Source organism: Podarcis erhardii (genome assembly GCF_964252035.2).
Source record: "Podarcis erhardii genome assembly, chromosome: 9".
In the NCBI taxonomy this organism is placed as follows: domain Eukaryota; kingdom Metazoa; phylum Chordata; class Lepidosauria; order Squamata; family Lacertidae; genus Podarcis; species Podarcis erhardii.
The window spans coordinates 70,507,512-70,534,139 of NC_138512.1; the positions used below are offsets into that span (position 1 = coordinate 70,507,512).

A 26,628-nucleotide genomic window follows, 5' to 3' on the forward strand; every position below is an offset into this window, starting at 1 on the left:
AGACGGAAAAATATGGTATACAGTGGTACCTCGGGTTAAGTACTTAATTCATTCCGGAGGTCCGTTCTTAACCTGAAACTGTTCTTAACCTGAAGCACCACTTTAGCTAATGGGGCCTCCGGCTGCCACTGCACCACCAGAGCATGATTTCTGTTCTCATCTTGAAGCAAAGTTATTAACCTGAAGCACTTTTTCTGGGTTAGGTATGTAACCTGAAGCGTATGTAACCTGAAGCATATGTAACCTGAGATACCACTGTATTTATATTCGGTATACGAGGCCCCTAGAACCATAAGGAATGCATACAATTCACTGTTAATAACACATTCTCAAATTGCCCCCTTTAAAAATCAAATCCCCCCCCCCCATGTGTGCCCCATGTTGGGAACCATGGGTATAGAGGCTGATTTACAAATTTACAAATGCAGACACAAAAATATAATGCACACATTCGGCATTTGGGAACTCTTTCCTGCCTTCCTTCCTAACCTGTTGAAGCACCTTCTCCTTCCTAGGCACCTTCCCACCTCCTGTCCCTGCCCAAAACATTAGCTGCAGCCTCCTCTTTCTGCTCCCAAAACCATGTTGTAGTCCATGATCTCCGACACCCTCCAAAAAAATGCTTCTTTTCCTGGCATAGCTAACCGCTTGGCACCCTCTGTAGGTTTGCTACTTGGGAGAAACATCCCATCAGTCCAAACAGATTGGAGTGGCAACTCCCTCATTTCACACTCGCACACAAACACACTCCCCCCCCCCCCAGTGGGTTGAAATATTAGAAAATTTGTAGATTATGACAAGTGCTTACTGTAATCACGACACAGACATTTGCAACTAACAGAGTCATCTAAATGAATCAAAAGGAGGAAATGTCAGGGGAAACAAAAGGAAAGGTATTCAATCACATCTGAGCAAAACTGTATCTCATTAGCCAGCCTTTCATGTGCAAATCCACTGGAAAGTATTTTAATTAAAAGCTTAATCTCGACATTCTTCCCCCGCACAGCCCTTGTTAAAACAATTGCAGGCTGTTGTGTGCACACTGTGTGTGCGCGAACCCAGTGTGTGCCAAGGAAATCCAAAACCTATGTTTACATTTATTTAAATCGAACTAATTTGCCTAAATTGCATTAATTTGCTCTGCTAGCCAGGCTGGAGTTTGTGGAATATCGGAATATTTGGCAAGAAGCAAAAAAGGAACAGTGCAGGAACTCAGTGGCTGAGCGCATGCTCTGCATTTAGAAGGGTCTTGAGCTGGCTCCCCAATGCTGCCAGATAAATTGATGTCAAGTAGCAGCTGATGGCAAAGATGGCTGCCAGAGACCTTAAAGCAGTGACTCTCAAAGGAAGTGGCAGGAGAGGGTGGCAAGGGTGGCAGGAAGATTCAACGACAATCAAAGGAACCTTTCAACATTTCAGTAAAGCGTAGCACCAAAATAATGTTTAGTATCAAACACAGTGTCAAAATAATGTGTATATACAACCAGAAACAGTATTCACACTTCTTTTCAAGAAGAGAACATTGGCTATTCTTCTACAATTCTCCATGATACAAGTGGTACCTCAGTTTTTGAGCATTTCGGAAGCCAAACATTTCGGTTTTTGAATGCTGAAACCCCAGAAGTAAATGCTTTCGTTTTTGAACGCGCCTTGGAAGTCAAACTTCTGAGGCGGCTTCCTGTTTGAGTTTTCCATACGTTTTAAGGCTTCCGTATTGAGTTTTTGGTTTTCGGACTTTTCGGAAGTTGAACGGTCTTCCAGAAGGGATTGCATTTGAAAACCGAGGTACCACTGTGTATTGTTGTGAACAGAGATTTTCAACTCTGACAAACGTGAGAGATCAGAAAAATGTCATAAACAGATTGAACAAGCTTGCAAACCAGGGTTGGAGCTACAGTGGTACCTCGGGTTAAGTACTTAATTCGTTCCGGGGTCTGTTCTTAACCTGAAACTGTTCTTAACCTGAAGCACCAATTTAGCTAATGGGGCCTCCTGCCGCCACTGCTGCACGATTTCTGTTCTCTTCAAGAAGCAAAGTTCTTAACCCGAGGTACTATTTATGGGTTAGTAGAGTCTGTAACCTGAAGCGTATGTAACCTGAAGCATCTGTAACCCGAGGTACCACTGTACTTGTTTGGCCCTAGAGCCACATCCCCTTCTCATTGAGCTTCCGAAGTGGGCTGGGCCATTGGCAAAAGTGGGCAGAGCAACCAATATAAACATTATCTTTGTCCAGTGGGCTTCTACACACACCCCCCCCACACACACCCACATACACAACATGCATCTGTCTCTAGCCTCCATCCAAGTCCTTATAACTTCAAGGACACATGGAATCATAGAATCCAGCCAGATCCATGGGCTGCATAACAAACCAGAGAACGGTGTGGCCTAAGGGAATGTTCCAAGGGCCAGGCAGAGAGGCATGGAGGGCCACATTCAGATCCCAGTTCTGGGGTTCTCCCCCTACAACACCTGTTGTAAAGCTTACAGTAAGCAGATGACACATTAATTAAAACTCAGAAGCAGTTGTTTGCACTGATTGCCAAATGCTAACAAACAAGTGAAATCTCAGACTATTTTGTTGGAAACTGAATTGTCTAATCATGTAGAGTTCTTAGGCTTAATTCAGAGGTGGACAACCTGTAGGCTGAAGGCTGTATGCTGTGTTCAGGCTATTTAGGGTGGATGGCAAGGGTGGGGGACCAGGAAAGGAGAAAGGGGGTGGCAGAAGCAGAGAGATGTTCTAACATGGACAGTAAAAACAACATAGAACTTCCTATTGGGAAGAAATCTCTTGAAATCAATCCCAAAACAGTTTGATACACTCCCATTACAAATTGTCAGACTGTTGAACTCGGAACTGGGAGATCAGACTTTGTATTAGCTACTCAGCCACAAATTCAGTAGATGGGTTTTGGCCAAAACAAAGCCTCAATTTCCCACCTGTAAAATGTTAACAGTGACCTATTTCAAGGAATGGACAAAATCAGGCTAAGAAAGCATTTCAGCAACATGCACGTTTTAGCAAACTTCAAGAGATTCAGTGAGTTGGGGGAGGTGGCGCTGTGCTTGCTGCTGTAATTCTAATCAAGTCTATTCATGAATAAACTACATTGTATTCAATGGGTCTGTACTCCTAGAAACGTGAAGTTTGGATTGCTACATAACTCTTTCTTATCTGAATCCGTGCGATTTATAGAAGTGCCTCACTTCGCGTGGGCTGGGATTCTTCATCCCCTGGACAGCCTTGTGAGGTAGTTCAGGTTGAGATCTACAGTGGTACCTCAGGTTACATACGCTTCAGGTTACAGACGCTTCAGGTTACATACTCCGCTAACCCAGAAATAGTGCTTCAGGTTAAGAACTTTGCTTCAGGATGAGAACAGAAATCGTGCTCCGGCAGCGCAGCAGCAGCAGGAGGCCCCATTAGCTAAAGTGATGCTTCAGGTTAAGAACAGTTTCAGGTTAAGTACGGACCTCCGGAATGAATTAAGTACTTAACCCGAGGTACCACTGTACTGCTATTCCCATACCTCATAAATGAACAGAAATTTCAACCAGTCTCGCACATCAAAGCCCACCACTCTAAGTGAGAGTGTGGTATCTTTCCTTTTTTTTCCTTTTACAGTCTCCTTGTGCTTTCCTGCAGTTTTCCCTACAGTGATCTAGGGAGACAGCACCACAGACCTCACTCTGTAACGTTCAGTCCCACACACCCCTCCTATAATCCAGCCCCCCCCCAGAATGAGGGTTGGACTAGATGACCCACAGGGTCCCTTTAAACTCTACAGTTCTCTGCACTGCCTCTGCCACTTGCTGCAGGCATGCTAGCCAGTGCATCACTAACAAAACTCTTTCCTAACCTACATCCCCCACCCCAGAAAATGATCTCCTGGCCTCTCTTGCAGAAATGAAGCCTTGTTGCCCCTTTAGCAGCAGCAGAATGACTACCCCTAGCTAATTAAATGCATTCCTCCTGGCTTTTTTTTAAAATGCTGTCGTTATTGCATCAGTTGCAAATGCACTGCAAAAAAAAATGGGGTATGGCATACTTTCAATCTGTGTCCTCTAATTATACACCTTTAAAAACCAATAATTAAAAGGTCATTTGTCAATTTGACCCACATTTATATTAGCAGGGTGGGCAGTTTGATTTGCTTCCCCCCCTAATTTGATTTGATTTGCTTCCCCCCCCAAAAAAAAATTTGATTTGCTTCCTCCCCCCCCCTAAAAAATAGGGTACTTTGATGAAGCCTCTAAGAGAAATCCGACAGAATTTCACTTTCATCTGCTAGCAATTCACCGGCGTTGGAAACTCTTAAGGACCTCTACAGGTTTATATGTCTGATTTATTATCCCTGCACATGAAAGCAAAGAAGCCATGCCCGCAAGAAGCTTGGGGTAGGATGAATCACTCAGCCTAGCAAGGTGCATTCCTCTCCCTCGCTCACTGTGGCGAAAGAAAAAGCGTTTCTTGGAAAGTATTTCTACCAGAATTTTTTTTTTAAAAAAACACCCAAAAATGCAAAATACACACGTGCGCACAAACACAACTAAAATGCCCCAAATCCTTCCCTTTGCCACGCACTGCATTCTAAATCCTGTTCAAATGAGAGAGGGGCGCCCTCCCCCCATTTTTTCAAAATGAAAGGAATGCGGGAAGAAAGAAGGAAAAGCGAAAGTTGCAAAGGAGGGAAGGAAGAAACTGTGCAGAGAGAGAGAGAGAGAGAGAGAGAGAGAGAGAGAGGGGAATGGTGGGAGCGTGGAGAGGGGGAGGCAGAAAAGATGGGCGAGAAGGTGAAGAAGCGAGGGAGAAAGAGAGTGAAGGAGGAAGGGACCCGCGCGAAGGGAAAGGAGGAGCAATGGAGAGAGGGAAGCGGCTTTTTCCTCCTCCTCCTCTCCCTTTCTCCCTCCCCTCCTCCAGCTCCAGCGGGAGCCGCGTCCCTAACCAGCCCAGCCCAGCCCAGCCCCGGCGGCGGCGCAGCCACTTACCGCTCCTGCCGGCCGCGGCCCGTCGGCGTGCCCGGCCCCGAGGGCTGCACATGGGCCGCCTCCTGTCAGCAGCCGCCCAAGTTCAACGGCTTCCCCGGCATCACCCCGCGAGGAGGGGGAGACACAGAGAGAGGAGCCCCCGGCGCCTGCAACAAGAGCCGGCGCAGCGCCTCCTCAGCAGCTCCCGGGTCGGCGCGCCCTCGGAGCGCGCAGCAGACGCCGCCGCCGCCGCATCGCTTCTTCTGGCCGGGCTGCAGCGGCAGCAGGAGCCGCGGAAAGGGGAGGGGGCTTGGCGGCAGGAGGCGGAGAGAGAAGGCGGAGGGGCTCGACGCCGCAGAGCCAGGCCTTGCCCCCGGGGAGGGACGGAGGGGAAGGAGGGCGGACCCTCGACGGGTCGGTGGGGAGAGGAGGCAAGTCGAGCGCGCGGCTGCTCGGCTCGGCCAGTCCTCTCTCCCTCCCTCCCTCCCTCCTCCCAGGTAATCCCTCCTCGGGCGGTAATCCCGTCCCGATTGGCTCCCGCCGGACGGATTTGCATGTCAATGCCCCCCCCGCCCCCCAAGTTGGCGAAGGGATCGGGAATCCGGGCAGAGGAAGGGGAGGAGAAGCGCGGCTGCGTCGCGCGCTGCGTAAAAGCGCACCGATCCTCCGCCACGTGGGTCAGGGTTGGTGGTGGGTGTGTTGGAAGGGGGGGATCGGGGGCGCGCCTCATTGCCTGGCTAGGATCGGAGCCCAACACGCGCGGGAAGGTTTCGAGGAGGGAACGCGCATGTGGGAACGGAGTTTCAGTTTGCACGCGTTTCCCAGCAAGCGAGGCTGGGCGGTGTCACCCGTGGCGCAGCAGGGAAGGCTCGTCTGCCACCAGAAACGTACATGGGACAAGGAGCAGCAGGCGGCAAAACGGAACGCGTGACCTATCTCCTGGTTTCTCCTGGCAGGAGATCATGGCAAGACACGTGAATACTTCTTGCACCTTGGCAGCCTGCACAACAGCGGGGCAAGGCAGGAGCTGCGCGGATTGTCCCTCGAGGGAGATCAGAGCCTTGAAGAAACAAACAACCTGGAGGAACTTGGGGCCATATTTACACCATACATTTCAAGCACTAAGATGCCACTTTAAACAGTCATGGCTTCTGCCAAATAATTATGTGAGCTGTAGTTGAAGGGTGCTGAGCAGTGCTTAGAAAGAAAAGATGCTAGTACTCACTGTGAAATTGTTACAGTAAGGGCCACAATTTTAAAATTGGGGGGGGGGGGGAGCTTGTACTACTGTGTACCTTTGAGTACCCCCAGGGGGGAAAGCACTGGTGCTGAGAAGAAGAGTAGTTTGGTTTTGATATCCCGCTTTATCACTACCGGAAGGAGTCTCAAAGCGGCTAACATTCTCCTTTCCCTTCCTCCCCCACAACAAACACTCTGTGAGGTGAGTGGGGCTGAGAGACTTCACAGAAGTGTGACTGGCCCAAGGTCACCCAGCAGCTGCATGTGGAGGAGCGGGGAATCGAACCCGGTTCCCCAGATTACGAGTCTACCGCTCTTAACCACTACACCACACTGGCTCTAAGAATTGTTAGAAGACACCTGATTTCCCCTCCCAGAGCTACAATTCCCTGTGAAGAAGAATGGTCAAACCACTCCAAGAATTGTAGCTCTATGTGAGGAATAGGGGTCTTTAAAAGCTCTCAGCAGCCTTACCCAACCACATCTCCCAGGAATCTTTGGGGGAAACTGTAACTGTTTCAAGGGGTATAGTGCTTTAACTCTGGTATGAATGGGGCCTTGGTAACAAGCTTGATGTGACTTGCACAATAACAGCAGTATGGTGTATTTCACCAGGATATGCCGGGTGACAACATAAGAAAAGTTTTGCTGGATCAAATCAAAGGCCCATGTCGTCCAGCCTTCTGTTCTTGCAATGGCCAACCAGATAGGCATGGGAAACCCACAAGCAGTACTCTCTCATCTGTAATCCCCAACAACTGGTATTCGGAGACCTCTGATAAAATAACCATCGTGACTAGGAGTCATTGATCAGCCTTATCCCCCCATGAATTTGTCTAACCCCTTTTATAGTCCTCCAAAGTATAGATGGTGGTATAGGGACATGGGTGGCGCTGTGGGTTAAACCACAGAGCCTACGGCTTGCCGATCAGAAGGTCAGCGGTTTGAATCCCCGTGATGGGGTGAGCTCCCGTTGCTCGGTCCCTGCTCCTGCCAGTTCGAAAGCACGAAGTGCAAGTAGATAAATAGGTACCACTCTGGCAGGAAGGTAAACGGCGTTTCCATGCGCTGCTCTGGTTCGCCAGAAGCGGCTTAGTCATGCTGGCCACATGACCCAGAAGCTGTACGCTGGCTCCCTCGGCCAGTAAAGCGAGATGAGCGCCGCAACTTCAGAATCGTCTGCAACTGGACCTAATAGTCAGGGGTACCTTTACCTTTACTAAAGTGGTGGTATAGAATGCCATAATTTAACTATGTGTTGTGTGAATACTTCCTTTTGTCTGCCCTAACCCTTCTATAACTCATGTTCATTGGATGGTCCTGGTCCCGTCCCGTCCCGTCCCCCCCGTCCACTCCCCCCACCCCCTATGCTTACATGATACACCTCTTATCATGCCTACGGATCGCCACATTTGCCAATTTAAGTTCCGCTCTGTTTCTTGCTTTTCCAGCCTTAAATTCAGTTCTCCATATTACAGCATAAGATTTTTTTAATGTCCCGTGTAAATTCATCATTTTAAGGCAAATCACTCCCAATATACACATCTGCATGCAATCTTCCTTGATACTCTTAAATGCAAACTCAGTCAAATTTCTCCTCCATCCCTCTTCATGCCTCCCCTTGCCTTTTCTCCAAACTCAAAAGCCCCATGTGCTGCAACCTCACAGCAGGGGTGTTGATCAGCCCCCTTGAACATTTGGTTGTCCTTTTCCGCACCTTTTCCCAGTTCCACAATATCATTGGGAAGTGCTACAGTTAGAACTATGCACACTATTCCAAGTGTGGAAGCACCCCAGATTTATACAAATGCATGGAGATATTGGCAGGTTTATTTTGGTCCTTTTCTTAATTATCCCCAGCATGGAGCTTGCCTTGTTTGCAGCAGCCAAACATTGAGTGACTGCCGTCTGATTACCAGCCCCAAAAGTTCCTACCCCAATAAATCTGCATGTTTCTAATGCGCCACAAAACACTTTGGCTGTGATCCAGCACTTTTAAACACCATTAATTTCAATACAGAGAGTTTTAAGCGTATGCTTAATGATTCTGTTGAAAACCAGTGGTATCTTTACTGCTCACACCCTTTACCGTTTTAGTCACAGCATTACACCAGCTCGCTATAGTAAGAATGAGGACTGCTGGGGTAGCTCAGTAGGTAGAGCACAATACTGTTAATCTCAGGGTTGTGGGCTTGAGCCCCACACTAGGCAAAAGGGCTAGGATGACCCCTGTGAATCTATGAATTTTTCAAGGATCAATGCAGCTGATCTGAGATCTAAGGATGAAGGTCGGTCTACAAATTTAATAAATGACAATATCTACAATCTCCTTTGGCTAAAGATGGCAATTATCCAGGGGTAAAATTAATTTATCCTGATGGAGCATCTCCACCCCCATCATCCAGCCCTGGCAATGAGGTCCAGCTCCGAGGGCCTTCTGGTGGTTCCCTCATTGCGAGGTTACAGGGAACCAGGCAGAGGGCCTTCTCGGTAGTGGCGCCCACCCTGTGGAATGCCCTCCCATCAAATGCCAACAAAATAAGCAACTATCTGACTTTTATAAGACATCTGGAGACAGCCCTGTCAGATGGGTGGCATATAAATAAATTATAATTATAATTATAAAGTAAATACTGGAAAAATAAAAAAGCAATGTGTAATGTATGCAAGTCAGAAAAAAAGCTTTTTTCAGCAGCAAAAATCAGTTTGTCTGCCTGCCTTAATTTTTAAACACTGACTTAGCATTTAGGCTCGACAAGTGCTGCAAGTTTTCACTGAATCAGCACAGGGTAGGGGAGTGGAAAACAAACTTGCTATAATATTATGTTGAGTTTTAGCTTTTGGCACAGCAGTTGCCCCCCTGAATTCTCCTGCAAAAGTTGAGCTTGAAGTAGAGTAAGCCACAATCCCAAAACACAGAACAGGAAGAACCTGTGTCCCTCCAGATGTTGCTGGACTCCAGCTCCCATTGTCCCCAACCAGCACCGGATTTATGTATAAGCTAAACAAGCTATAGCTTAGGGCCCCACTCTCTTGGGGGCCCCCAAAAATTTAAAGGGAGAAAAACCTGGATGTACATTTCCAAAATATAAAATAAAAAACAAATAAAATAAAACCTACATACAGCAACAGTGTTTTGTGTTCTGTAGGCTCCTATGATGTAAGTAACGGGCCCCCATGCATATATTCAACACACAAAAACAGCAACAATTTGTTGTTGACAAAGGACAGCTGGACATATAAAGGGCTCCATTACCTTCAATAGCTTAGGGCCTCATCAAACCTAAATCCAGCCCTGTCCCCAACCACTGGCCCTGCTGGCTGGGGCTGATGGGAGCAAATGAGGGCCATTGGTTCCGCACCCCTAATGTAGAGGCCTCAGTCCTCAGCTTTCCCCAAAGGACACATGTTTCTGTGTTAAAAACTTCAGCTACTTTTTCAACTTCCAAAAGGTATCTTTTGAAATTGGGGTGGGTGTGCATGCAAATCCTTATGCCTACCTTCCAAGCCAGCCAGGGCCACACAGACGCAACCCAGCAGGTCAACTGGAGCATTGATTATTGGAGGTAAAAAGTTCACCGCTCGTAAAAAGCTCATGTTGCAGCAAATGGGAATTATCATCTCCCCTCTTTGCCTTGCTCTAATAATAACAAGCGAATGGCAAAGCCTGGCATCCGAAAGCCATTCCTCTTGTGCAGCAACCAAATGGTTGATTGGAAATAGGAGTGTCCAGGTGCATCTTTCCCCCAAAGAACAAACAAAAGACAGGGCAGGGCTGATAAAGGGCCCCCACTCTTGAGCTCTGTCTTCTGGGTGGTGGTTTCTCTCTCAGGTCATGTGTAGGCTCTGCTTCCCTGGGTTGATAGAGGATGCTCAGGATCAGTCTAAGATGTTTCTCTGCCTGAGGCAAAGGACATGATGGCACCCCGTACACAGAAGCCAGCCAGGCTGGTGGCCAAATCTTCAGCAGTTGCAGCAGCATTAGCGGGTAGAGGGCAGGACCCTTGGTACACACAACTCTCTTCTCTAATACCTTTCTACTGTTTGCTAACCACTGGCAATGACAAACATAGACAGCATCTTAAAAAGCAGAGACATCACCTCGCCAACAAAATCCGTATAGTAAAAGCTATGGTTTTCCGAGTAGTGATGTAAGGAAGTGAAAGCTGGACCACAAAGAAGGCTGATCGCTGAAGAATTGATGCTTTTGAATTCTGGTGCTGGAGGAGACTCTTGAGAGTCCCATGGACTGCAAGAAGATCAAACCTTTCCATTCTGAAGGAAATCAGCCCTGAGTGCTCACTGGAAGGACAGATCCTGAAGCTGAGGCTCCAGAACTTTGGCCACCTCATGAGAAGAGAAGACTCCCTGGAAAAGACCCTGATGTTGGGAAAGATGGAGGGCACAAGGATAAGGGGACGACAGAGGATGAGATGGTTGGATAGTGTTCTCGAAGCTACGAGCATAACTCATATTCATTGGATGGTCCTGGTCCTGTCCTGTCCCCCGTCCACTTCCCCCCACCCCCTATGCTTACATGATACACCTCTTATCATGCGTATGGATCGCCACATTTGCCAATTTAAGTTTCACTCTGTTTCTTGCTTTTCAAGCCTTAAATTCAGTTCTTCATTCAGTTTGCCCAAAATGCGGGAGGCAGTGGAAGACAGGAGTACCTGGCGTGCTCTGTTCCATGGGGTCATGAAAAGTCAGACATGACTAAACGACTAAACAACAACAACAACAACAACAACAACAACAACAACAACAACAAGAAGCATTCACTGCCTGAGGCAGTTGCCTTCTGCCTAATGGCAGATCCAGCCCTGAGCTAAACAGAATTCATGTCGTGCGTGCTCAAGATCCACCGCTGTGTCGTCCTTGTTCTCCCTTTTCAACATACTGTGCCAAATATTGTTGGCATCCACCTGTCTCAAGAGGCAATGGAGTGTGCCTCCAGGGGTAAAGTCAAACCCCTGTGTTAGCAGCACCAAAGTGACCTTCCCGGGGCACAAGCCTGGGCAGTCTGTATGGAGGTTTTGGGCTGCCCAGACAATAAAAGCCTCCTCTCAGCCTCACTGATGTGGTCCAAAGGAAAGCAGAGCAATGCACTTCCTTGATTTTTTGTTGTTTAGTCGTTTAGTCCTGTCCGACTCTTCGTGACCCCATGGACCAGAGCACGCCAGGCACTCCTGTCTTCCACTTCCTTGATGCTACCACATTATTGCTGTCTGGAGGGATTGCAGCACAACGATAGCAGGACAAAACCCAAAATAAAATTCCAGAACATTTGAAAGATTACAGGATTTCATCAGGAAGCTATGCTATATGCATGGACCACCCCAAAACATTTGAGGACTCAGACAGTGTGGAAAGCAGGATCGAATGTGACCACTCTGATAGCATCATGATCACAAATCATCACGAATGTGCAATTTTAAAAAATGTCTGGAGGGGTCCTTAGTCCTTGAATTTGTACTTTTTGCAGCCTTTCTGGAAATTGTTCCTGCAAGAAGATTGCCCAAAAGTGACATGAATAAGTATTGGAGGCGGCACAGCCCAAAGCTTAGCCTCAGAGCCCAATAAGGCAGCTGGTGTGTATTTAAGCAGTTAGAGGCTAAGCAATGCCTTGAGTAAATGCAGGATGTCCTCCAAAGAAGGGTCAGCTCTTCCTACCACTCTGGACTCAATTTACAGGTCTTTCCATTCTATTCCCTGGTAGAGACTTCAAGCACTGCCCTTGCTATTTTCATGATTAATCACGGGGCTACGAAAGCCTTTCTGGGGTCATGAAGTTCAACCCCCATTTGAATCCTCATTAGGCTGCTTCCATTTGCTTCAAGGGGTTTAATTTACAGCTGTTGTGATTGTTGGTGCTGTTTTCGCTATTGATTTGCTTTTGTTATCTGGTTTCGCTGTAAGAGCTCAGCTCCCAAGGTACCAGCGGCAGCAGAGCCGGTGTCTTAATTTCGTGGGTTCCTCAAGATGTTACTGGGTGGGGTCCTCCTCTCGTAAATAGCAAACAGGCTGGATGATTAAATAGAATCAGGATCCCAGCCTTGTAGGGGAAAGGGGTGCTGCGTTTTCTAATAAACAAACCCTCCTTGCAGCCATCAACAATGTTGATAGCGCAGGAGGAAAATGCAGGTAGTTTCTCCTTTCTGAAAGCAAAGGAGAGCTTGGCTGGGTTTCATTTTTGTGCAGTTAAAATGCACGTTTTCTGCCATGGTAGAAGTTAGTAATGGTATCGGTATGCAAGTCACATGGAGACAGAAATGCACCCTCAGCTGCAGGGATGGAGGGAGATGACGGTTTCATACAGGTTGGTTTGCAGCCTTACAGGTATGCAGATCCTAAACAAGCATTAAAGAGAGACAAAGCCTTAAAGCACAGGAAGTAGGGTGTTATTTATATATGGGCATCTCCTAGGAAGGATCACCCACCCATTTCTAGCTCTCTCCTTTCTGAATGTTATTCAAGAATATGGAAAAATTGTAAGACGCAATGACTATTTTCTATGTATTTCAGTGAAGTACTGTCAATCAAATTATTGACAACAGTTCAGAAAGCGGGACTTCCGGGTTGGCGCCATCGCCGAATGGCGGACTCCCTCCGAGCTCCGGAGGGAGCCTGCTCGGCAGGGGCTGGGTTCTACCGCGTCGGCGTCGCGGGGACCCTCAAAAACCATGGGCGCTGAAACCCATGGGCATGGTGACTCGGCGGGCACCGTTTGCGGCCCCCCCGACCCGCGAAGGAGCCTTTTTAAAGGCTGCGGAGCGGGTGCCGGGGGGGTGTGTGCTATGAGTCCTCCGCTTCCCCTGCCGAGCGAAGCCGCATGCCATTTGGCGGAGAGCGCTGACTTCTTCCATTGAAAATTCGGATTAAAAGAATAACCCGTGAGTAATTGGAAACTGGACTTAAAAAAGGAAAAAACTTTAAATTTTAAATTAGGAGCGAGCGGGGGAGGTGCAAAAAGGAAGTCAGCCTCCCCCCTGTTGTAGAGGATTTAAAGCAAAGGATTTAACAACTAAGATCGAGTGCTACCTAAGTTTGATAAAGCTACTAATTTCACGATGGAAAATTATAAGACTGGGCTGGAGAAGAAAAGTAGAATGTGAGCTAAAATGCAACCCCCCCCCCCGGACCGGGAGCGATCTGCGAGAGCGCCGGGAGAGGAGAAACAGAGGCTTTGACAGCTGTCAAAGGAGCTGTCAAAGCTGAAGAGTAAAAAGAGAACTTTGTTATGAGGACTTTGCCGGTTATATTTGTTACAAATTAGATATAAATTGTTTAAAATAAGGAATAACAAGTTACTTTGACTGTTGGGTAGGATCTGGAAGGAAACTGAGTAACTATAATCCCCCTAGAGGGGCTGTGGGACACTACAAGTATTGCTGCCATGGAATTTGAACTGGATTTTTTATCTCCTGGGAAACTGCAGAAATGGAACACTATTTTGTCTACAGAGGTCTCTACACTAAAGGAGACAATAGACTTATCTATTGAAGAATGGAAGGGACTTGACGTAAAGTTTTGTTCCTGAATAACAAAGCCTCTGTAGGAGATTTAGAAGCTTTTGGAATTGGAACATTTTTGCAGGAGAGCAGGAAAAGAAACTAGAGAAAAATGAGGAGAGAGAATAATAAGAACAACATGAACAATAAGAATTGGACAAAAAATGGACCTTTTTGAGATAGAGTTTCTTCCAAGACTTGATGCTCGAAATTAAAGATGATCAAAAAGACAGCAAAGAATATTTAAAAAGACGGTAAAGTGGACCTCTGAAGGATTTCGGCCTAGATGTGGGATCTCCAGGATGACAACAGGCATTGATGGACATTGGGGAACGCAACCGGGAAAGGGGGGAGGGAAATTTGGAATCCAAAGGGTGTTAAATTATACTTTATTCTTTTTTCTATTTTCTTTTATTTTAATCTGTTCTGCATATTAAAGAGGGGAACTCGTGGAAGGGAGCGGGGTCGATTTTAGGGGAGGGAAAAACATTCTTAACATTGGGTTAATTGTAATAAGTTTAAAACTTGGAGTAAGAACTTGTTGAATTTATTTGAAGGAATTGGAATACAAGAGGGGGTGGGGTGGGGAAGTCCTGGAAAAATGTTAATGAAAATAAGCTTATAGAATGGATGTTCTATTTTTTTTTTCTTTCTCTTTTTTGTTATATTTGAAAATGCTCAATAAATATTATTAAAAAAAAAAAAAACAGAAAGCATGTGAGAGCTCACATCTTGTCTTGCTTACCTAAGTTTCCATTGCATCTCTTAAGAGACATACTCAGTATGTTGGGTTTCTTCATTTTTGGTCTCCCCTCCCAAGAGAGTTCTTGAATGCCGAATGCCATTTCACAGGCAAAGGTTATATTTAGACATCAATGATGGTTTATCATGCAGGAAATGAGTTTGTGTAAAGCTTGGGCTCTCACAACCCCCTCTGCCCTCCAGAACTGTCACAAGGAGGATATCAGAAGTATTTACCTCCTTTTGTGATTGACTGCAGTTTAGTGTTTTTGAACCCCAAATTGTGGTTCATGTTAGTTACAAACAAACAAGCCAGCTTTATAAACCATGGCTTGAGGTTGGATTGTTTCAAATAGACCATAGTTAAGACTAATTATAGTTTGCCAGGTTAGGATGAAATGACAAGCTGTGGTTAATTAAAAGTGGAAAGGCAAGCTTCCCAAGAGGAGGAAGGGGGAAGTGAGAAAGTCCAAGGTTTATGTAGGCTCATCAGCATCACAGTAAACTATGGTTTATCATTATGCCTCAAGGCAGTCAAAATTATAGTCCATGTTTTCTGTCATCCATTAGAACATGCATGCAGAATCCATCGCCTGGGTTAAGAAAACCTTTAACATCTCATAACTGTTTCCTTTTGACCAAAGCAGTGATGAGAAGACAGTGAACCACCAAGGAAGGGAGAGATTAATATTCATTTGGAAACATACAGGTGAGAAAAGTGTGGAATTATTGGAAAAGTGGATGGAACAGAAATCCAATGCTTGACCTGAATACAGTACACTGTAAGTGTATCACAGGTAAAAGGTATGTTATGTGCACAGCAGAAAATTCCAGATACCTCAAATTTCAACACCCATGACCTCTGACTTTTAGACCCAGAGGACCATCACTCACTAGAAGGATGGGGAATCCCCAGGGAACAATTCACAGCAATTGGGAAGGAAAGAAATTGAACTGGCTTCAAACACAATAGCACTTAGCATTTCGCATAAATTAGCTCAATAATCCTAACAACAGCCCTGTAGGGTCAGACAGCATAATTATCAAAAACACTGCGGATGAGAAAAGGGAGCTGAGGATGGAGGAGGGAGGGAAGGGGTGTGTCTGCATTGTTGAGGCGAAAATCAAACCAGGGACTTTAGTTCAGCCTTCGCCACTCCACTTCACCAGCTGCCCTTTCATGCAAATTTGTAATGCCGTACTGCGGGTTGCCCAAGGCAGCTGCAGTTTGCAATACTGATCTGCATATCGTGTTTCCCCCATCGCCACCTAACAGGCCAGGTGTCTTCCCATTTTAGGAAATGAGGAAAGCACAGCCTGCATTTTATAGGGTGTGTCCCTCTGTAAAACTGGACAGCATCTATTACCATTCCAAGAATATTCCACTGACTGCCAGAGGAAACTTGTCCGAAACTTCCAGGTGTTAGTTGGTCCCATCCTGGTTTGGGGGATCCTGATCTGATCAACCAGTGCTGGCCTCAACAACATCCCTGCCTAGTGCAGAGACACAAGCAGCCAGGTATTGTCGTCGTTGTGTGATGAAGTCTAACAAACGCCACCTAGCCCGTAAAACTGCCTTAAACCGTCAGGTATTTATTTCAGCATTTTCTAGCAGTGACAAAACAAGGTACAATGAGCAAGCCATCGCCTTGGCTCTTGCCATCCAGAAATATCCAGTAACGATCATAACAAGCAGTTGTTTGGAGTTATTCCCCAGTGTTGCATGAGGAAGACATGGTCCTGGTCGTTTGCTGCTTCAGGCTAGTGTTGTTTCATGCTTAACAGGCTGGAGCTCAAACAAGAAAGCTCTGTTCTGATAATAGGTGTGCAGCAGCGAACAGCAATTGCTTTGGGGGAAAGGCTATCTGCACATGCTTTTAAGACACTTGTATAAATGGCTTGTGTTCCTGGTTCCAAGCCCAATCTACTTATTAGGGCATCAGGAATGTAGCCCGGATGCTTGAAAGCCAAGCACTGGATCTAGATCAGGGATCAGCAACCTTTATCAGCTGTGGGTTGGTCCACCATCCCTCAGACTATGTGGTGGGCCGGACTATACTGGGGGGGGGGGTGAACGAATTCCTATGCCCCACAAATAAGCCAGAGATGCATTTTAAATAAAAGCACACATTCTACTCATGTAAAAACACCAGGTAGGTCCCACAAATAAGCCAGAGGTACATTTTAAATAAAAGCACACACTCTACTCATGTAAAAACACGCTGATTCCCAGACCGTCCACAGGCCAGATTTAGAAGGTGATTGGGCCATATCCGGCCCCCGGGCCTTAGGTTGCCTACACCTGATCTGGACCCTACTAACACAGTTGTTTGGTGTACTGCCAATAGTCAACTGCTGTGCAGGGGAACCTCAACTTCAGGCTTCTCTGCCAGCCATGTTTAGGCCATGCCTTTGAAAATGTTCCTTGACATAACATCAAAGCAGAACGTGAAGAAAGTGGAGCGGGTCTTTCCTCTGCCCTTGTAGCGTTCTGGCATGCTTGCCTGAAGTCAAACAACAAGCCGTCTAAGTGAAATGCTTCAGAGGGGTATGTGTCTACCACTTGGGGGTGAAAAGGCCAGTTATTACAGAAATAATTCGCCGGAGGTATCTAGCACTGCTGAACTCCAATCTTTCCCATGATCTAAATGCGAAATATTTGCTAGATATACCTTCGCATCCCGATAGGGTTGCCAACTCTTTTCTGAAAAGGCTCCTGTGCTTTGAAATCAGTCCTGAGAAGGGGCTGGAGGAAAGCGATACATCATCTGCTCAGCATTCATGATAATTCAGGCCCAATCCCCAACATCTCAAATTATATAAAGCTTCCGACTTACTGGAAACATTCCTTATTTTCTGGCACCAGCCAATACTCTTCTTTGGTTGCTCTTGGCTTTCTGAGTGGTTTGGGGGATGTGTTTTAATGTTTTTTGACTCAAATCCTTGGTGGATTGGGGACTTCCACTGCGTGCCAAGTCAAGCTCTGGCAGATTGAGCAGACAAGAAGTGGTCCAATGGTCAAGAAGGCGGTTTCTGTACATGCTGTAGAGCAGTGTTTCCCAAAGTTGGGTCTCCAGCTGTTTTTGGACTACAACTCCCATCATCCCTAGCTAGCAAGATCAGTGGTCAGGGATGATGATAATTGTAGTCTGAAAACAGCTGGAGACCCAACTTTGGGAAACGTTGTAGAGGGAAGTGAGGGGCACTTGGTGCTCATCAACCTGGGAAGGTAGCCCATCTAGGAGGAGAACTCTGTGTGGCGATCACACAGGGTCCCCGGACGTTTCACCATCTATTGATCCCTGTGCCACCACTTTATTTCTCGCTGCCCCCACCCAGGCCCTACCTGGGACAATACTGAAACCAGTCAGGGTTAAATTGGAACATAAACTTCTGTTTATTTACTGCAGTTTAACAAGTGTGTGGTTTCATAAACGGTCTCAGTCAATTACAATCATGGGGTGCCTATCCAGACCTATAACTTCCACTACCTGCTCTCATTCACTAAACCACCTCTCAGATATTGACTTGTCTTCCTAGGTCCTAACTGTTCCTGGCTCAACTTATTTTGCTACACTAACTCAAACTACCCACAGACTCTATCCCAATTCACTCCCACTCCACCCAACTCCCAACAAACTCCTCCCTTTGTCCCTCCCAGAGCTGATTTTATAGTCCCTCTGACTCCACCCCCTGGGTTCTGATTGGGTAACCTGTTTAACTATTTCACCTCCAGCACTCTCATATTTTAACGTCACATTCTGACGCCTTGCAAGATATCTTTGGGAGAAGAGAAGGTTAAGGAGTAAATTGGAGTGGAGTCCCTAAGACGGTTCCTCCTTCCAGCAACTCTTGCAGCCAAGCTGGTGCTAAACATCTTGATCTGCTTTCCTTTGGTCCAAATTAGCAAGGCCAAGAGGGGGGTCTTGTCGTCTGGGCAGCCCAGGACTTCCATACACACTGCCTGGGAGTGCGCCTCGGTGAGGTCAATTCGGTGATGCTAACGCAGCAGTTTGACTTCACCCCTGGAGGCACACTCCATTGTCTCTCGAGACAGAGGGGGGCCAACTCTGAAGGATGAGTTGCTAGAGTTGTCATTCTTCAGATAACTGCCATTTTTTGAAAAACCCTGTCCATGTGGCTTCATGCATAGCTCTCAATCAGGGGCCTACCCAGGCAAAGTTGTGGCTGGGTGCTGTCTTTTCTTGCACTGTTCTCTAGGCAAGAGCTCTTGATAAATCTCTTGAGCTTTGGTTTTAATTCACAGGGCTTGTCTCTCCCCCCCCCAAAGGAAAAGCTTTGCTGCAACAGCAGGTAAGCAAGAGAATTAAAGCCAATAAAAGCATATTATCTGGCGAGCTCATTGTTCTCAGAGTCCTGAGATAAGGCCAGTTCCCAATGTATGAGAAGTTTCTTCTATTCCTTCCAGAAAAAAAAAGAGGGCACCCTATTCGTCTCATGCTTTTTTTCTTTTTTCTTTTTTTTGCACAGGCTTTAATTTGGTGAGAAAATATATTTTCCCATCAAGAGAAGCTATTCTGCCTCATTAACTCTCATTAAAAAAAGCCCTGCCCCCCCTCCCACACCTCACCCGGACCCCTAACCTTGAAACCTGAAAAGGAAGCATCAATGAAGAGAGAACTTTGTTGTCGGTAGACTGAATTAACAAACAACATTTAGGACATAAAACAAAAGGGCCACAAACAGTCCTATAAATTAAATTTATGGGGAAACACAGAAGTCTCCGTTTCTCAGCCCACAAACATTTCTGAGGTGTTTGGTTTTTTCCCTTTCTGGAGAGGGATGTTGCCTGTTGAAAAATGGTGGCCTGGTTTGCTATTTTCTTCCATTGCTGAAGTTCCACGCATCCACCGTGGCAAGTTTTAAACTTCTCTGGTGCTATCAATTAGGACCTAGAAAGCCGCCTGCTTCCCTTCTTTGTTGTACAAATGAAGTTCACAACAGAGTGCCTTGAAGTCACAATTAGAGAGTTAAGCACATGCCAGAGAGTCTCCATAGTGTTTGTAGTTTTTTGAGTTTGAAAAATTCAGGGTTTTTAAATAAAAAAATAATCTCTCCCTTTCTCTCTCTGGGAAGAGAAAAATAGGATCATATTCTCATTTCAATATTCTGCCATTTTGCCTTCTGGGTTCCTCAGGCCCCTCAGGAAAGGAGTTGCTCATGGGCCAGTGAGGCCCAATCCAGACCTCTAATCCAATGTTTCTGGCCCTGAGGGACCCTACCAATTTCGGGGAAGGTGGCAAAAAGAAAAGAAGGTTTAAAGCAGACACACTGTTGGAGTGGGCTGAGGGGTTTAAAACCTAAACCTCCACAGCCTTGCAGGGTATCTTCAGGAGAAGAAAAGGCTAAGGAATAAACCATGGGTAGGCAAACTAAGGCCCAGGGGCCGGATTTGGCCCAATCGTCTCCTCAATCCGGCTCGCGGATGGTCTGGGAATCAGCATGTTTTTACATGAGTAGAATGTGTCCTTTTATTTAAAATGCATCTCTGGGTTATTTGTGGGGCATAGGAATTCGTTCATTATTTTTTTTCAAAATACAGTGGTGCCCCGCAAGACGAACGCCTCGCAAGACGGAAAACCCGCTAGACGAAAGGGTTTTCCGTTTTGGAAGTGCTTTGCAAAACGAATTTCCTATGGGCTTGCTTCGCAAGACGAAAATGTCTTGCGAGTTCCTGCGGGGGTTTTTTCCTCCCCCCACTTTTTCTAAGCCGCTAAGCCGCTTATCTGCTTATCCGCTAAGCCGATAAGCTGCTAAAAGCTGCTAATAATAGCGCTAATCCGCTAAGCCGTCAATGGGCTTGCTTCGCAAGACGAAAAAACCGGTAGACGAGGAGACTCACGGAACGGATTAATTTCGTCTTGCGAGGCACCACTGTATAGTCCGGTCCACCACAAGGCCTGAGGGATAGTGGACCGGCCCACAGCTGAGAAAGGTTGCTGACCCCTGGAATAAACCCTACAAAAATCCAGAGCGGACTCCGTAAACAGTTGGATGATGCCTTGTATGCTTCCTTCTAGTGATTCCTGCAGCCCACCTAGTGTTCAGCATCTTGCTCTGCTTTATTTTGGACCACATCAGCAAGGCCAAGAGGGGGGTCTTGTCATTTCGGCAGCCCAGGACCCCATACACAAAAAACAATTGGACTCACAAAACTTTTTAGTTCAGTCAACAAACGTAATGAAACGCGGCTGGCACTGGGCGCCACCCTGCGGGGGCCGGCACTTACCACGGGGCCTGCAGCATGCCCGAGCCATGTGTCTCTCCTGGGAGTGACATGGTGGCTTGGGTGCCTGCAGGCTCTGTGCCACCTGAAACTGCATTGTGGAGCTTGTGTCTGCCCTCTGCCTCTCCCTCAGCCACCCTACAGCTGAGGGGGAGGCGGTGGAGAGGCTCCACACAGCGTGCCCTGCCCCCATGGGTGGCTCGCCCCATTCCCCGGCTGCAGGACGTGCACGCCGCACCGGACACCTGAGCGGCTAGCTACGCCGCTACCCCCAAAGGCTCACTCCATTGTCTTTTACCCCCACCGTTCTACCCAGACAGTGAGGTCCAGTGCCGAGGGCCTTCTGGCTGCTCCCTTACTGTGAGAAGCCAAGTTACAGGGAACCAGGCAGAGGGCCTTCTTGGTAGTGGCGCCCTGTGGAACGCCCTCCCACCAGATGTCAAAGAGAACAACAACTACCAGACTTTTACAAGACATCTGAAGGTGGCCCTGTTTAGGGAAGCATTTAATGTTTGGTGCATTACTTCATATACATTGTAATGCACCAAACATTAACTAGAGAGAAGCTAGCATTGGGGCCAGTCTGAATGGGCCTGTGCTTTTTAGGCGGTTCGTTTTGTCAAACCAGCCTTCAATTCTTCGAGCCCTTGGTAGGTTTCCTTGGCATTTTACAACCCGACTCCTTTCTCCCCCCAAACCCAATTGCCTTTTGTGCTGAGCCCGGTGGCAGAGGTTAGAAACCACCCCCCAAAAAAGAAACCATCCTGATTAAAGCAGCTTCTATCTTATTCCAAAAGCAATTTCCTCTTTCCCCTTCTCAAGCCATGTCTGCTCCAGAGCCAGGCAGCCTTTGAATCTCACATTCGCTGCCAAGCTCTGTTTTACATGGCCTGGCTGCGGATTTACGGGAGTCAGGCAGCTTCACCAGCACGAAAGCCAACAGATATAAATAACCCCTGCGAGGCAGCTCTCCTTTCACAAGGATTTGCCATTGTCCTGTATAAAACTGATGAAATCTTTCTTGTTTTGTTTTTTGGGTTGCTTCATCGCTGTGAACTGAAAATAACCCGTCTTCCTCTTGTGATAAACGACAAGACTCAGAAGACAAAATATATCCCCCTGGATCTCCTGCTATCGTTGCCAATGCAGGGCCATTCCGGCAGATGATTTGCACACCTTTGGCTGCGGCAACCCAGAAAGCAAGGCTGCTTTCGCACGGCTCCCTTGATTTACTTCAATGCGGCATGTGTGGGGACAGGGAAAGTGCACGTCCGCCTGCACGCTTTAAATTTATTCCATTAAATTTACACCTCATGCCAAGAGAGAGGCCATAGCTCCATAGCAGAGGGCATGTTCTGCATGCTAAAAGTCTCAGGATCAGTCCCAGTTAAAGGGATTTTAGATGGCTGGGCAGGAGACACCCCCAGATTATCCGCTACTTGTAATCATGATCTGGCTCAGAATGGCATCTTCACAGGTTCAACTGCTGTTATGGAGGGGCCGGAGTTTAGTGGCACAACAGGCTCCAGCCTTTCCCAACCTGGTGCCCTCCAGATGATGGACTACTCCAGGGGTGGGGAGCCTCGGGCCTGGGAGCCATATGCAACCCACCCAACCTCTGGCCTCTCTATCGGACCCAGTGTTTCCCAAACTTGGGTGTCCAGCTGTTTTTGGACTACAACTCCCATCATGCCTAGCTAGCAAGACCAGTGATCAGGGATGATGGGAAATGTAGTCCAAAAAAACAGCTGGAGACCAAAGGTTGGGAAGCACTGATCTCACAATTCATCATGAGCTCCACAGCGCTGTTAGGATTAGGGTTGGGTTGAGAGGCTCTTACAGAAGAAATGGGGGAAGACTGAATAATGGGAGCCTGGGTTGGAGATAGGGAGAGATCTCCCCTTTCCACTCCAACTTCAGTCACTTTGGAAGGGGGAGCAGGATGGCAGGATAATAATAATAATAATTTATTATTTGTACCCCACCCATCTGGCTGGGTTTCCCCAGCCACTCTGGGCGGCTTCCAACAAAGATTAAAAATACATTAAAATGTCACACATTAAAAACTTCCCTGAACAGGGCTGCCTTCAGATGTCTTTTAAACGTCTGGTAGTTGTTCTTCTCTTTGACATCTGATGGGAGGGCGTTCCACAGGGTGGGGGCCACCACCGAGAAGGCCCTCTGCCTGGTTCCTCGTAGCTTTGCTTCTCGCAGAGAGGGAACCACCAGAAGGCCCTCAGCGCTGGATCTCAGTGTCCGGGCTGAACGATGGGGGTGGAGACGCTCCTTCAGGTATGCTGGACCGAGGCTGTTTAGGGCTTTAAAGGTCAGCACCAACACTTTGAATTGTGCTTGGAAACATACTGGGAGCCAATGCAGATCTCTCAGGACCGGTGTTATGTGGTCAGCACCAACTCTTTGAATTGTTTCAGAGGAAATGAAAGAGATGTGAAAAATAAAATACTCCATATTTGCATGTGTAAAATAATCTACAGATCCTTTGAAAAATATGGAACCAAATTATATTTTCAGTCGTGGAGGGCGAAAATGGTACAACGAGTATAGCATCAAACGCTGCCATACATACGGACTCAAACATATTCTACGACCAAGTAGTTTGTGCCAGGCAAAGAAATTCAAGATTGAGCACGGATGCGATGCCAACAGCTCCAATATTTTCAATTAAGGAATCATATCACCACCAATATAAGAAATGGGGACTTGAAGACTACTATGACAACATTTCAAATTCTTGTTACGAACAATAAATCAACAAAAGGAATGCTATATAAAATGCCACTTGGACAGAACTAGGAAGCCAGTTGGGAAATAAAGACAAAATGGGAGAAAATGACAGGCAAGATGGAATATGGAGTTGCTTTCTTCATATACAGAGGAAATGCTTGAAGATATATCTGTTTGGGTCGGGGGTTGTTTCTGCAGCCAAGTCAGGCAATATTTCCTTGGGCTGCACTGACAATTCAGGTAGTAAAGAACATCAAATCTTTAATTTGGAATCTTTTAAAAAGCAGCAGAAAACGGGATGCTTTCAAATGGCGGACGATGATAACTCCCTCAGTTTGGATTACCCAAGGACTGACGAATGGCAAAACTAATGTAATTGCAGGAGGCATAAAGACGAAAGAAGGACGATATTGAGATATATTGAACTGCATTTATTAACTCCCATAAATTACAATACAGTCTTAAGATAGGCAAATACAGGTGTCTTGTAGTACATTCTTTATTCTCGTGTATTTGTGTGTTCATTTAAGGCTAATGGTTTTCATTATTGTGCCCTGTACACAATGAACATTTTGTGCCTTATGATTAAATTTGATTAAAATGATTTGAAATGCAAGTGGGTTGTCTTTCTCTGTTGGCGCAGTCACAGACTGGCCAGACTTGTACAGCTGGCACAGTATTTTTAATGCTTTATTGTTTTAACTGCTTTAATTGCTACACTTTTAAATTGTTTGTTTAATTGCCTATTTTAATTAAGGTGTGAGCTTGCTTTCGCTGGGTAATCTCATTTATATTAGGTCTAATTTGAGACAACTCTCCTCCTCATCAACACAAAGAAGTCACTCTCTTTTTTGATCTTTCATATTTGTCAGTTGAAATATATTACAGTGGTACCTCGGGTTAAGTACTTAATTCGTTCCGGAGGTCCGTACTTAACCTGAAACTGTTTTTAACCTGAAGCACCACTTTAGCTAATGGGGCCTCCTGCTGCCGCCGGAGCCCGATTTCTGTTCTCATCCTGAAGCAAAGTTCTTAACCTGAAGCATTATTTCTGGGTTAGCGGAGTCTGTAACCTGAAGCGTATGTAACCCGAGGTACCACTGTATACTGTATTATACTACACTTAAATGTTTAAAGGTTTCTTTGCTAGTCCTTGACTCTTCCCACCACACTCACCATCCTTTCCTGTCATACCCTCTGAGAACCGCTGCCTTAGTATAATCTTTGTTCATAAATTACAGCCGGTTACAAACACCATCAGCTTCACATAAGCTATAGTAAATATACTGATATTGATGTATACATGCATGTATGTTAGGATGCTTTCTGGATTGTAGTCGATATTAGACCTGATCCAGAATGTCAGCCGCGCTTCATTGAAATCAGTTGACTGTACAATTTGTCTAATCAGAAGAAAGCTTCAATTAGTTCAATGGGGCATACTCTCAGGTTAGTATCCACAGCACTGTAGCTTTCGTCTGCAACCCTGAACCCTCTCCCCTCATTGTCTTGATCAAAACGTCTTCTTTATTCTTTGCTACATTTCCCTGAGAAAGACTTCTGTGCAACCTGCAGGCGAACGATCCAAAATTACGGAAGCTGCCCGAGAAAGAATTCTCACTGCGTCTTTGTAGCTCTCATTTCCTGGGACACACAAGGCATTCACAACTCTCTGCCTGAAACTACAAAATCATAGACAAGGAAGTTGTGGCAACCAACAAACAGCCACTCCCTGTGAAATCAAATACTACGGGAATGAGGAAAATAGGGGGAACTCGACTAACTCTGGATGAGTAAACAGGTTGCAGAAATCCCAGCAGTTAATGAGGATTGATTATGCTGCTAAACACCTACACATTAATAAAACTCTGAATAGCTGATCTGTAAAACTGTGTGATAAGTGTAATACAGGAATATGTGACAGAGAGAAAAAGAAAGAAAGAAAGAAAGAAAGAAAGAAAGAAAGAAAGAAAGAAAGAAAGAGAAATTTTAAAAATGCTTCCTTTTTTGGAATAAAAGATTAGTATATCATAGCAGCAACACCAGCAAGAGACAACTGAGGTTAAGGACAGAAAATCATATGCGAAATCATATGTTCAGCTGTTTTTTGTGTTGAATATATGCTATACGGTAATTTATGGATCTAAAGCCATTTGGACATAACAAAATATGTACTTTATCAAAGCAATTGTTGAACTGAAATACAATTAAGAAGAAGTATATTAATAGTGAAATACAATTAAGAAGAATTTAAGCTCTAACTTAAAATGATGTGGGTGGCCAGATGGGCGGGGTATAAATAATAAATTATATTATTATTATTATTATTATTATTATTATTATTATTATTATTAAGATTGTGAGCAAACTCCATTTGTGAAGTGCGCCTTCAGACAAAAACGCGGAGAGGAGTAGGAGAAACATGAGAACTTCCTTCTCCCTATGCTTCCAGGTCACATTCAGAGTGGGGGATACATGCACCTCCTGCAGATCAATGCATGTTCTGCCCCTGTGCTGGTATAATATTCAACTCCTCTTAGAGAAAATGTGCTTTTCTGCTCTTCACAAGGCCCAGAAACAGAGGGGAAGGAAGCTCCCCAAGCAAAAAACAATTCCGGTTCAACCCCACTCTAGCTAGCACCCTGAACACGACAGCATGCAGGGATTTCCCAGGTTCAACTCCTGGCATCTCCTGTTAGAATTCCTGCCCCATGATTGCAGTCATGGGATTTTTGTCTATCACATGACGGTATATGTTTTGACTCCACAGAGTGGGAAGTGATGGAGACAGGATGTTTGTGTTACTGTGTTCCATTAAGTGGGACTATTGTCCTTTGTTCATTTTCTTTGCTGTCTGATGCTAGAGAGAGAGGAAGCCATGTTGCAGTGCTCCATGTGTGTTTATATGTAAATAAAGTAGATTAGCCAAAATGCTGAGTTGCTGAAGTCTGTCACGCAAGCTGTGAAGACTCTGCAGATCCCTAAGTGTGCCGGTGTCAGTTGGCATCAGTTGTGATGTTCAGGCAGAAGAAAGCTTTTGAAGCTCCCAAACGAACAGCCAGGAGGGAGGGAACATGCCAGTCGGGCGTATGTCTCTGCCAGGGACCTACTCGAGAGTAGGCTGAGCTCCTGACGTCTCCATATGGGTCTGGGAATACTCTCCTTCCT

At 46.1% G+C, this 26,628-nt stretch overlaps 1 protein-coding gene across 5 annotated transcripts in view; it reads right to left on the reverse strand.

Annotated features, from left to right (window-relative positions):
- The window catches only part of SHROOM3 (shroom family member 3), a 234,543-nt gene that overhangs the window by 84,924 nt on the left and 122,991 nt on the right, over positions 1-26,628 (reverse strand). The window contains exon 1 of one of the 5 annotated variants that reach the window (XM_081876601.1): positions 4,996-5,332. The exons of the other annotated variants lie outside the window; for them this stretch is intronic. The gene's annotated coding sequence lies outside the window, so the exon portion shown is untranslated. Of the gene's footprint in view, positions 1-4,995; positions 5,333-26,628 lie in introns of those variants that run through there. 5 annotated transcript variants of the gene reach the window in all.